At 45.0% G+C, this 10,802-nt stretch overlaps 1 pseudogene; it reads left to right on the plus strand.

Moving 5' to 3' along the window:
• The first annotated feature begins 6,511 nt into the window (after positions 1 to 6,511).
• Positions 6,512 to 6,928, plus strand: LOC114634847 (annotated as a pseudogene).
• Positions 6,929 to 10,802: the final 3,874 nt, after the last annotated feature.

Raw genomic sequence — 10,802 nt, forward strand, 5'->3', positions numbered from 1 at the left:
TGTCTCCCTTCCACTGGAGTCTCCCTTCTCTGCTTTCCCTTAACTACTATAGCCAAGATTCTCTGTAAATTCCTTTCCTGTCACCTTTCTTTTTCTCATCTCTCTTTCATCTTCTTCCTTTCTCTTTCTCTGCTCTTTTTCTGTCTCCCTGTTATGGTAGACTTCCTCAGAAACCTACACTAAAAATTTTAATGACTTATCCTGCCGTCCCTCTAGCCTCTGAAACTTTTTCCTGATATCAACTAGCCTGGTCTATAAGGGACACAGTGTGTACTGGCAGGATGCCTCTATGAGCCATTCTAGAAAGGCTGTGGGCACCTCATATGATCCCTGCTTAACCTCACATGCCTTGGTCAAAATTCTGGGGGTGGGGGCATGCTCATGTGGCCCCCTTGAGACCTGCCAATGAAATCTGCAGGTAGGCTTTTAGGTGCCCCTTACCTTCTGCCACATTAAAGTCCCAGTCAGATCTGGTCAGAAGAAACCCACTGTTGATGGCAGCCTAGTCAATGGTGCCACCATGTCTGAGGGAACATTCTTTCTTTCCTTTATCCTCCCTTGCTCCTGATGGCCAGAACCTACAAGGGTCTTGGAATAGAAAGGCTTTTATGGGGTGGGGGGGGGTCCTCTACTAGATTCATCTAGGTAACTATATAGGGCACTTAGTCTGGGTGTCCGAGGGATCCTGGCCTAAAGACTCTTTCCTCTACTGCTTTGATCACATGTATGAATGTCCCTATGGGTGGCTACCCTACTCTGAAGGTGGGCCATTGCAAGAAGGAGAGAGAAACTAACTTGCCCTTCTTTACTACAAATCAGTATTTGCACCAAAATGGAGCCCTATTCTTCTGGCTCTCTGACTCAGGGCAGCCTGTAATTTTTTCACAGCACGGGACCTGCCTCCCAGCAGTTTGTCTCAGAGGTACCAGAGCCTGAGTCATGTGACTTGTCTCAGTGATACTCACTCACATTTTAAAAAAATAAAACATGTATAACTATAACTCTCAGGTGATAATCTTAAATTTCTAGTGAATTTTTGCCCAAAATTGGTGCGCCACCTGAAACGGGTGATAATTTAAAAAGCTGTGGTGCTACCTGGACCACCATGTTCTACCACCAGAAGTGGCCAGCAGCCAATATCCCTGCAAGCAGCAGGTGGGAAGCCACTTGCAGGGACCCTTGGGGCTTCGGGGACCCCTGTGGAAATTGGTACTGCAGAGTCTAGTGACACTGTTGCTGTCTCTACATGACTCCAGTCAGGACGCTGCTGAAGTCAGTGTTGGGTCCCATAACTGTCTCATCCAGTTCTTCCCTTCCTACCTTGTGGCCTCTCTGAAGGTTTCAAGCTAGGGACAAGAACTTCAAGGACCTTTAGGTCCAGGTCTTCCCTTGGGCTGCTATACTGAGCACCTCACCCTGAGCTTTGCCAACCTTTTCTGGCCACCTTCCCTTTCTTTCCACCAATGGCCATCTCCTGGACCCCTAACCCTGCTTGCTTCCTCCATTGCAGAGCTCAGAGTGGACACTAGCCCGCTGTGATCAGGCCCTTTGATGGGGCCTACTGGAGGAGATGGTTACTGTGGCTCACTATGACATCCCAGAGGCTCAGCCGTGTCTGACACCGCCTGGTTAGTAGAGAAATCACCAGGGTCTAATCAGCTGCTGACTTGTCAGAGGAGTCTATAGTCTACTCTCCTTCAAAACAGAGCCTCCACCTGAGCTAAACTCGACCACCATGTTCCTATGAGGCCAGTTCATGTTACCTGTTCCAGCCCCTTGTCCATAAAGGACTGAAGCTTTCCTCCTGTCATGAGCATTTGTGTTCCTAGGTTCAGCGGTATCCAAGTCATGTTCAACATTTCCTGAATCATAGCCAGGGCCATCTGCGGAGCCCATAGGACACCTTGTGCAGGGCAGCCACTGTGCTAATAGGTAAGGCCAGCTTACCCACTTAGGGCTCTAAGAGCTGGGCCAGCATTTTCTAGGGCTGGGCCAGACCTCACTGTTTTGCTTTGGTGTAGGTTTCCTGGTCTGTCATATTAGGCCCAAAGGAGTCAGACAGGACCTGTTGGACTCTTTGTTATGGAGTGTGAACCAGATCTAACATGGGGTAGAGTGCTGGAGAGATGGAGGGTTCTGGAGAGCAGTGAACAGGAGAGAATGGATGAGGGCAGGCCCCAGGTTCCTCTCCCATTTGGCCTGAGGTCCCCTTTATGTAGACCCAGGAGAGCTGCAGGGCAACAAGATTTCCTAGGCAGCGCATGTATCTGCCCAGCAGGTGGCGCTGCTGGCCGGACGCAGGTTCAAACAGGCAGCCTCACTCTGTCCTGCTTCATCTGCTATCATTTATACCCCACAAGGCCCCATCCACTCTATGAGAATAGTCCATTCCTACGCCGGAGCCTTGAAGGCCGATAGAGCTGCCTTGAACCTCACTGAGCCAGTCCCTGTAAACAGATTTGTGGGCACTGTCCATGCTGTCGCCAGGGCCCTCTACAGCAGTTCTGGAGAAGAGGCCTTACTGATGATGAAGGGTTACTGTGGGCCTGGTGCTGGCCACTGGTGGCCCTCTCCCAGTAACTATTTTCAAGGGTCCACCATGTGAAAACCGTGTTGGCACATTCTACCTCAAGTGCCTTTTGTAGTCTTGGTCCATCTATTTATTCTTTGCCAGGCCAGCCTGTCCACTCCCTAGAGTGTACCCTTCCTAGGACTCAGTCTGCCTAGCCAGAGTCCTATGTGTCATGGCCTTCCTAGTTACATCAGTAATCCAGCCCTCCTGCTTCTTCCTACTTCTATTCCCTACAGCTGTTCTGGCTTCTGTGCCCTTTGTTCTAGAGGCATTGACCTGTTCTCCTGTCCATCCCTGTTGTCCCACTCCTTTGGATAATCAATCCATTTCCTATCCCCACTCATTTCAGAACCCACCCATAGAATGATGTTTTCTAGAAGGTGTCTCTAACATCCCTTCATGCTGGAGAGCCCAAGCCAGGATTGCACCCCTGGGTTGAAATATGCTAGCAAGCACTCCACATCCACCAGTGAATGAGTATGTCATTACCCAAGTCCTTGTACTGGACTTAAGTGGGAAGGCATAGTTGGATAGACAGGAAGTGTCAGCCACACGTGTGACCTCAGCCCTCCAGGCACTGGCCCAGACAGCTTCCTCCACATGGAATGGCTACTGTGGAATGTCCTCAGGCTCAGGGAGGCCCCCTCACAAACACAGGATATTCAGAATGTGCTGTTGAGTGGGGGGCTGTCTCCCCACACTGGGGTCCCTTTGGGACAAGCATGGGATCCTATCTACATTTGCTTTCCAGAACTTACATGGAAGGTGTTTAAAATAAACTTGACTTCATGACAGAGCTTGTACATCTGTCTGAGAAACAGGTTGTGGTGAGCTGGGCTTGGCACAAGATCTTGCTTGGCTTGAGGTGAGCAAAGCAGTATGCAGAAGACCAAAGTCAGTTTAGGAAGATGACTCAGTGATTAAGAGCACCTGTTTGTCTTGCAGAGAATGGGGTTTCTACTCCCTGAGTCCACACGGTGACTAACAACTCTCTGCAACTCTAGTTCTAAGGAATCTGAGGCCCTCTTTTGGCTTCTACAGACGGTACATGGACGTGTGCTTGGCTCATAGACATTCATGCAAGATACCCATATACATAAAATGAAAACACTCTCCTCCCCCTTTTTAGGGCTAATGTCAGTCTGAAGGCAGGACTCAAGTTCCAGTAGCTTACGGCAAAAGCTGGTCAGGGCCTGCATGGGCTCACACTATAGCAGAGAAACTGCCAAATGGTTTGAATCATAACCCTCACAGGACCACAGGTGGTGGCACAGCTGAGACAGGAAGATCATAAATGCAAGCCAGCCTGGGTAATTTAGTGAGATCTTGTATAGTTTGAATATGCTCAGCCCAAGCCACAATTATTGGGTGTGGGCTTGTTGGAGTAGGTGTGGCCTTGTTGGAGGAAGTGTGCCACTTTGGGGGTGGGCTTTGAGACCCTCCTCCTAGCTTCCTGGAAACAATTGCCCCTGGCTTTCTTTGGATGAAGATGTAGAACTCTCAGCTCCTCCAGCACCATGCCTGCCTGGATGCTGCCATGCTTCCTGCCTTCCTTGATGATAATGCATTGAACCTCTGAACCTGTAAACCAGCCCCAACTAAGTGTTGTCCTTTATAAGAGTTCTTGGTCATGGTGTCTCTTTATAGCAGTAAAACCCTAGCTAATTCAGAAGTTGGTATAAGGAACTAGGGTATTACTGTGATAGGGCTGACCATGTTTTGGTTGGAGGAATCTGGATTTGGGGACTTTGAGTTTGGGAAGCAATGGAATGCTTTAAGTGGGGTTTGATGGGCTGTCTGAGTAGAACTATGGAAGACATTGGTGCTGAAGATGACTTAACTGTGCAGACCTGGCCTGATAGATTTTAATGGAAAAGAATGTTAGTACGTGACCTAGAAACAGTTTTTGAAATATTTTGGTGAAGAATGTGGCTTTTTTTTCCCGCCATTGTCTGAAGAGTCTGCCTGAGGCTAAGGTGAAGAGACTTAAAATAATGCTTTGATAAAGGAAGTCTCAAAAACAGCCTGCTATAAATTCTGTTTGGTGGTTACTAAAGTTCACAAGAGCATCTTAATGGAAAGGAGTAAGTTGAGGAAGGCAAAATACAAAATGCATAGTTCAAGTAATAAAGATGCACCAGGAAGGAAATAGAACTGAGTCCTGTGTTCAAGGAGAGAAACAGATGAAGGGAGAGGTGATCTCCGGGCAAGGTCTCCCCTAGCTAAGCTTATTTATTGTTTGTGTTAGCAGTTGAATAAGGAATAGTTATGTCATGTTAGGTGTTATTACCTGGATTGTTTTCATTTGGACTTTTAATCTGGAATGAACTAGAATCCAGAAACAGAGGGCATAACTGTGATCCAGATCTTGAGACTCGAAGACACAGGATTTTGATCATGATCTTGAGGGACAGTGGCCATGACTAGAGTAATATTAATAATTTAATAAATCCTGGTTCAGGTTTTCCTACCCACCTCAATGGTTTATGTCCCCAAATGAAAGACAAACATACAGCCTTCATATTTTAATATGCCTTAAGCAGCACAATAGCTGTGCAACTGTTGTTAGACTCTATCCATGTTGTTAGAATCTACTCTGCCTATAATCCCAAGTTACTACTCACTATTTTCTTTGTTCCATCATGGCTGCTCTAGACCCAACTGAGCATCCCTCTGGGCCACGCCCTCTTGGTCCCTTTACATGGCAGCTCTGCTGCTCTGTCCTGTACTCTTCTCTGGCACAGCTTCTCTCCTCCTCCCTGTCTTCTCCTTGAGGTCCCAAACCACCTGAAGAAGGAATCAGATCCCATTACAAATGATTGTGAGCCACCATGTGGGTACAGGGAATTGAACTCAGTACCTTTGGAAGAACAGTCAGTGCTCTTAACTACTGAGCCACCTCTCCAGCCCACAGACAGCTTTCTTATAGAAGCCAGGACTAAAGAACTTGATCCAGAGCTGGAGAGATGGCTCAGCGGTTGAGAGCACTGACTGCTCTTCTGAAGGTCATGAGTTCTGATCCCAGCAACCACATGGTGGCTCACAACCACCTGTGATGAGATCTGATGCCCTCTTAGGGTATCTGAAGACAGCAACAGTGTACTTACATATAATAAATTAATAAGTTAAAAAAAAACTTAAAAAAAAGAACTTGATCCAGCTGTCTCTTTCAAGATGCCCAAGGAAGACAGTGAAAGGTGGGGAGGTAACCCATCAGATGAAAGGAAGTGGAGCACTGTATGTCATGACTAATCTCATAATCTTCAAAACAATATTATACAGGAGGTCACTAGATAGTAGTAAATGGAAACACACATCTAGAAGATGTAGTAACTGTAAATATGAATACACCAAATGTTGGGTTTCATAAGACAAACAGTAATCGACATATAAGGTCAGATTAGGGTCAGGTGTATTAGTAGTGGCTGATTTTAGTACCCCACACTAATGTCTAGATATGGAATCCAAACTGATAAGTCAAAAAACCTCAGTGATGAACTGTAAAATAAAACAAAAGGACTTTACAAATGTTTCACGGAATGGCAGAGTAGTCTATCCAACAGAAACAGTGCACAACTTTTCAGTGTGCTCTGGAAACTCCACTCACACAACAAATCGAGTCTTTCCAAATAAAAAGAATCAAAATAATCTCTTATATCATATCAGATGATAGTGTAGTTAACTAGAAATCAGTCATGTGAAAAGTACAGAACCTCCATAAATACATGGAGACCAAAAACACACCTTTCCATGACTAGTGTGTCGCCAAAGACATCAGGTAAGAAATGAGAGAGTTTCTAGAATTAAGGGAAAATGAAAGCGCAAGTTACCAGAGTGGCAAGGTTACAGGTTCATGTGTGTGCGCGCACATACACATATAATGTATGCAATTTTAAATCTTAAGAAACACAAAACATCCTTTTCCAAGCAGCCACTAAGATGGCTGAAGTGGAGCAGAAGAAGTAGCGGACCTTCAAGTGTAAGTTAACCTATCAGGGCATAGACCTCGACCAACTGCTGAACATGTCTTGTGAGCCACTGATGCAGTTGTATAGCGCACACCAGAGTCGGAAGCAGCACTCACTGTTCAAGCATTTGAGAAAGGTCAAGAAGGAGGCACCACCCATGGAGAAGCCCAAGGTGGTGAAGACCCACCTGAGGGACATGATCATTCTGTCTGAGATGGTCGGCAGCATGGTGGGCATGTACAACAGCAAGACCTTCAACCAGGTGGAAATCAAACCGGAGATGATTGGATACTACCTGGGCGAGTTCTCCATCACCTACAAGCCTGCGAAGCATGGTCTGCCCGGTATTGGTGCCACCCACTCCTCCCAATTCATCCCTCTCAAGTAGCCAAGGCCAATAAAGACTTTTTTTTTTTTTTTAATCTGGGGACAGGGGTTGGGAGAAAGAAAGACAAAACAAATAAGAACCAAAGAGGGAAATACACTCACTTTAACTCCAAAACCAAAAAGTATCTTGATGAAGAAAACACTAGAAGATAAAAAAGTCCCATGCTCATGGGTGGGCTGAATCAGCACATGGAAAAGGCTGCATTGCTGAAAGCAATGTATAGAGTCAACACAATTTCCATCAAATATATAATGACATTCTATTAGAAATAGTAATTCAAAAATTCACATGTAAGCACAAAAAATGCCCAGATAGCTCGAGAAATTCTCTTTTTAAGATTTATTTCTTTATTTTATGTGTATGAGTACACTGTAGCTCTATTCAGACATACTAGAAGAAGGCATCCAATCCCATTACAGATGGTTGTGAGCCACCATGTAGTTGCTGGGAATTGAACCAGGACCTCTGGAAGAGCACTCAGTGCTCTTAATCTCCAGGGCCTTCTGTCCAGCCCTAGCTGGAGGAATTCTTAGCAGTGCTGGGTGAATGACAGGACTGCATCCTCAGCTTCAGTTCTGAGCCACTGTAACCGACCCATAGACCAATGGTGTGGAAGGAGGACCCAGCAGGACACACACAGGGACATACACCTCATTTTTGATAAAACTTCCAAAAACATATACTGAGGGTTGGGGGGAGGGAAAGACAGCCCCTTTAACAAAACACGTTTAAAATGAATCAAAGACCACAGTGTAAGGCTTGAAGCTTTGAAAATCTGAAACAAAGACATATCAAGACACAGAGACAAGGATTTTCTGAGAGGACTCCCACAGCACAGGGTCAACCCCAAGACTGGACAAATTACATACAATTAAAATGCTGCTTACTCTATAGCAAAAGATAGAATCACAAGAGTGGAGACACGATTGACACAACGGGAAGATGTATTTACCTACTACACATCAGCTAGCAGATCAAAGAGCTGTGAATTTTATGCTACAAAATATCAAATCAACCAATCAATAAATGAGCTACTGGGGTGGAGAGATGGTGGAGGGAAAGAGAGATGATGGAGGGATGGAGAGATTAAGAGATGGAGAATTGTCAGAGAGATAGATGATGGGGAGGTAGAGAGATGATAGACAGATGATGGAGAGATGGTGGAGGGATAGGAAGAGGTGAAGAGCTCTTCCTGCTCTTCCAGAGGACCAGAGTTCAGCTCACAGCACCTGCATCAGGAGGCTTACATCCACCTATAACTCTAGCTCCAGAGGATCCAACACTATGGACCCTGTACACATGGCAAACATAGAAAGAAAAACTAATGAATGAATGAAATACTGAACTAAATATTTCTTAAACAAAGAAATGTAAAAGGACAATAAGTACTTCTTCGGTCTCATGGTTTGAGGATCAGTTTAATAACAAAAACCAAGGCTTCAGCTGCCTTCTCAGTCCTCTTCATGGGTAAAGATCAGGCTTCAACCCTCACTCTCCTAAAGCTGCCACTACTGGGTCAAGACACATTTTACCTTATTATCAGACTTAAGAAAGATTTCTATATAACTTTTTACTATTCCTTTATCTAAAGAAACTCACTTTAAAATGACTGCTCTCAATGATCAACCACCTACGTCTCATGTCAAATAATTGGGTAGGCAAAATATAAAGATTTAAGTTTATGTAAGGCCTGAGGATAGAAAAGCATCTCAGAAAGTGTTTAAGGATCTAAGAAAATGTTCGAGGGTCTAGGAAGGTGTTTTGAGGTTGGTAAATGTAAGGTATGAAGAACGGAGGGTGTAAAAACTTAGGTGATACAAAAAATGATTTAAGGTGGACGGGAGAAACGGAAAGTGCTTCTGATTCTGATCCGTCACTATGTTACTGCTGTATTAACCTTCAAAAGTTCAAAATTTTACTATTAACCAATAGAGTTCTGATCCACTATTAGTCTAACTCTGATAAAGCCTTCCACTGTTGATCCACTATTATCATAGTCACATGCTCAGGACTTTAAATTTCCTCTGGTTGTTTTCTAAATATAGAATTAAAAGTGTTTCTCATCAAAAAGTTCCTTCTAATCTATGTGCATCACGCCTTCTGGATAGAGGAAAGAAGTCCCTCTTTCACAATCTCTAATCATACTGCAAATCAGGATCTAGGGAGCTCTTGCCCCTTCTGTCTCACAGAAGGTTTGTCTTCCCTGAGCTCACCTTAAAAAGTCTTTATGCTTTTAACCCAAAATCATTTGCCAAACCTCTACAATGACACAGAGGTATGAGTCTACTGTCTTTCCTACAATGTTAGTTTCAGTATAGATTACAAAAAATGATGTGTTATTCAGGGTTTCTATTCCTGTACAAACCATCATGACCAAGAAGCAAGTAGGGGAGGAAAGGGTTTATTCAGCTCACACTTCCACATTGCTGTTGGTCACCAAAGGAAGTCAGGATAGTAACTCACACAGGACAGGAACTTAGAGGTAGGAACTGATGCAGAGGCCATGGAGGGGTGCTATTTACTGGTTTGTTCAGCTTGCTTTCTTACCAGCCCAGGAATGACACCACTCACAATAGAACTGGACCTCCCCTCTAGATCACTAATTGAGAAAATGCCTCACAGCTGGATGTCATGGAGGCATTTCCTCAAGGGAGGCTCCTTTCTCTGTGATAATTTCAGCTTGTGTCAGGCTCTTAAAATGAGGCAGTCCAAATGATAATGCTAAGGTGTCTAAATCTTACCTCTTTGTGTAAACTCACAAGCTTCAGTGGCCCTACAAAAGTAAAAGATCTTTACCTCCTCGTGATTGATAAGGGTGAGACCTGCATGTCCCCCAGGGAAACAGCAAGCCTGATGCAGACCCAGACTGAGTCACTCCACAGATTGCCTAAAGAACTCAACTCATGGGCTGGAGAGATGGCTCAGCAGTTAAGAGCACTGACAGCACTTCCAGATGTCCTGACTTCAATTCCCAGCAACCACATGGTGGCTCACAACCATCTGTAATGGGATCTAATGCCCTCTTCTGGAGTGTATGAAGATAGTGATAATGTACTCACACATATAAAATAAATAAATCTAACAACAACAACAACAACAACAACAACAACAACAAAACCTCTGCCCACACAACCAGAACACATCTGAGTTTTACTCTTTCTGGCAGCCTTTGCTCTTTTCACAAGGTTAGCCCATTCATAGGATGGGGGATACTAATCTATTTTTCTTCTCGACGCACTCCTTCTCCTCTTCTTTCACAAATGGGATTTTTGAGGTCTCTGGGATGACAGTCAACCAACTGCTCCTGCACCCATACCTTCTGAGCTCGAACCCAGCAACTCCTCACCCTCCCACCTCATGCCATTCCTCTTCAGCAGGAAGTAGCCAGATCTGAACGGGAGGCCCTGGACCTAAAGAGGTGGGCATGTTAGGCTGGAACCCCTGCTCATCTCTGAAACATGCCGGGAAACCCCAAATCTGCCTGCTCGGAGAAAACTCTGGGGTAACTTGTCATCACTTCTCATCTCAGAGTTTCCGGCCAGGGGCTCAGTTTTTGACCATGGATGGATACAGTCCCAGCTCCTAGATCACGTGTCATCATTCCACTTCCTAGAACCACAAAACCTTCTTGCTTTAGCCTGGATGTGCAACTTCCCTGACCTCCACGTGTGACATCCGTGAACCCACCTGAGAGCTGCCTCCTAAGAAACCTGCCATATCTACTTTTAATCTGGTCTAATCTGGCCTGTGTTTGCATCACTGAGAAAGAAAGCATCTATTAGGAAGAAGCTGTTGCTACTTCCACCTCTCAGCAAGCTAAAGCTGAGCTGCACTATGGAGGTGGTGTGGTCCCCACCAAGTACCAAACATTTCT

This window comes from Grammomys surdaster, unplaced genomic scaffold, assembly GCF_004785775.1.
Source record: "Grammomys surdaster isolate TR1022 unplaced genomic scaffold, NIH_TR_1.0 1129, whole genome shotgun sequence".
Classification (NCBI taxonomy): domain Eukaryota; kingdom Metazoa; phylum Chordata; class Mammalia; order Rodentia; family Muridae; genus Grammomys; species Grammomys surdaster.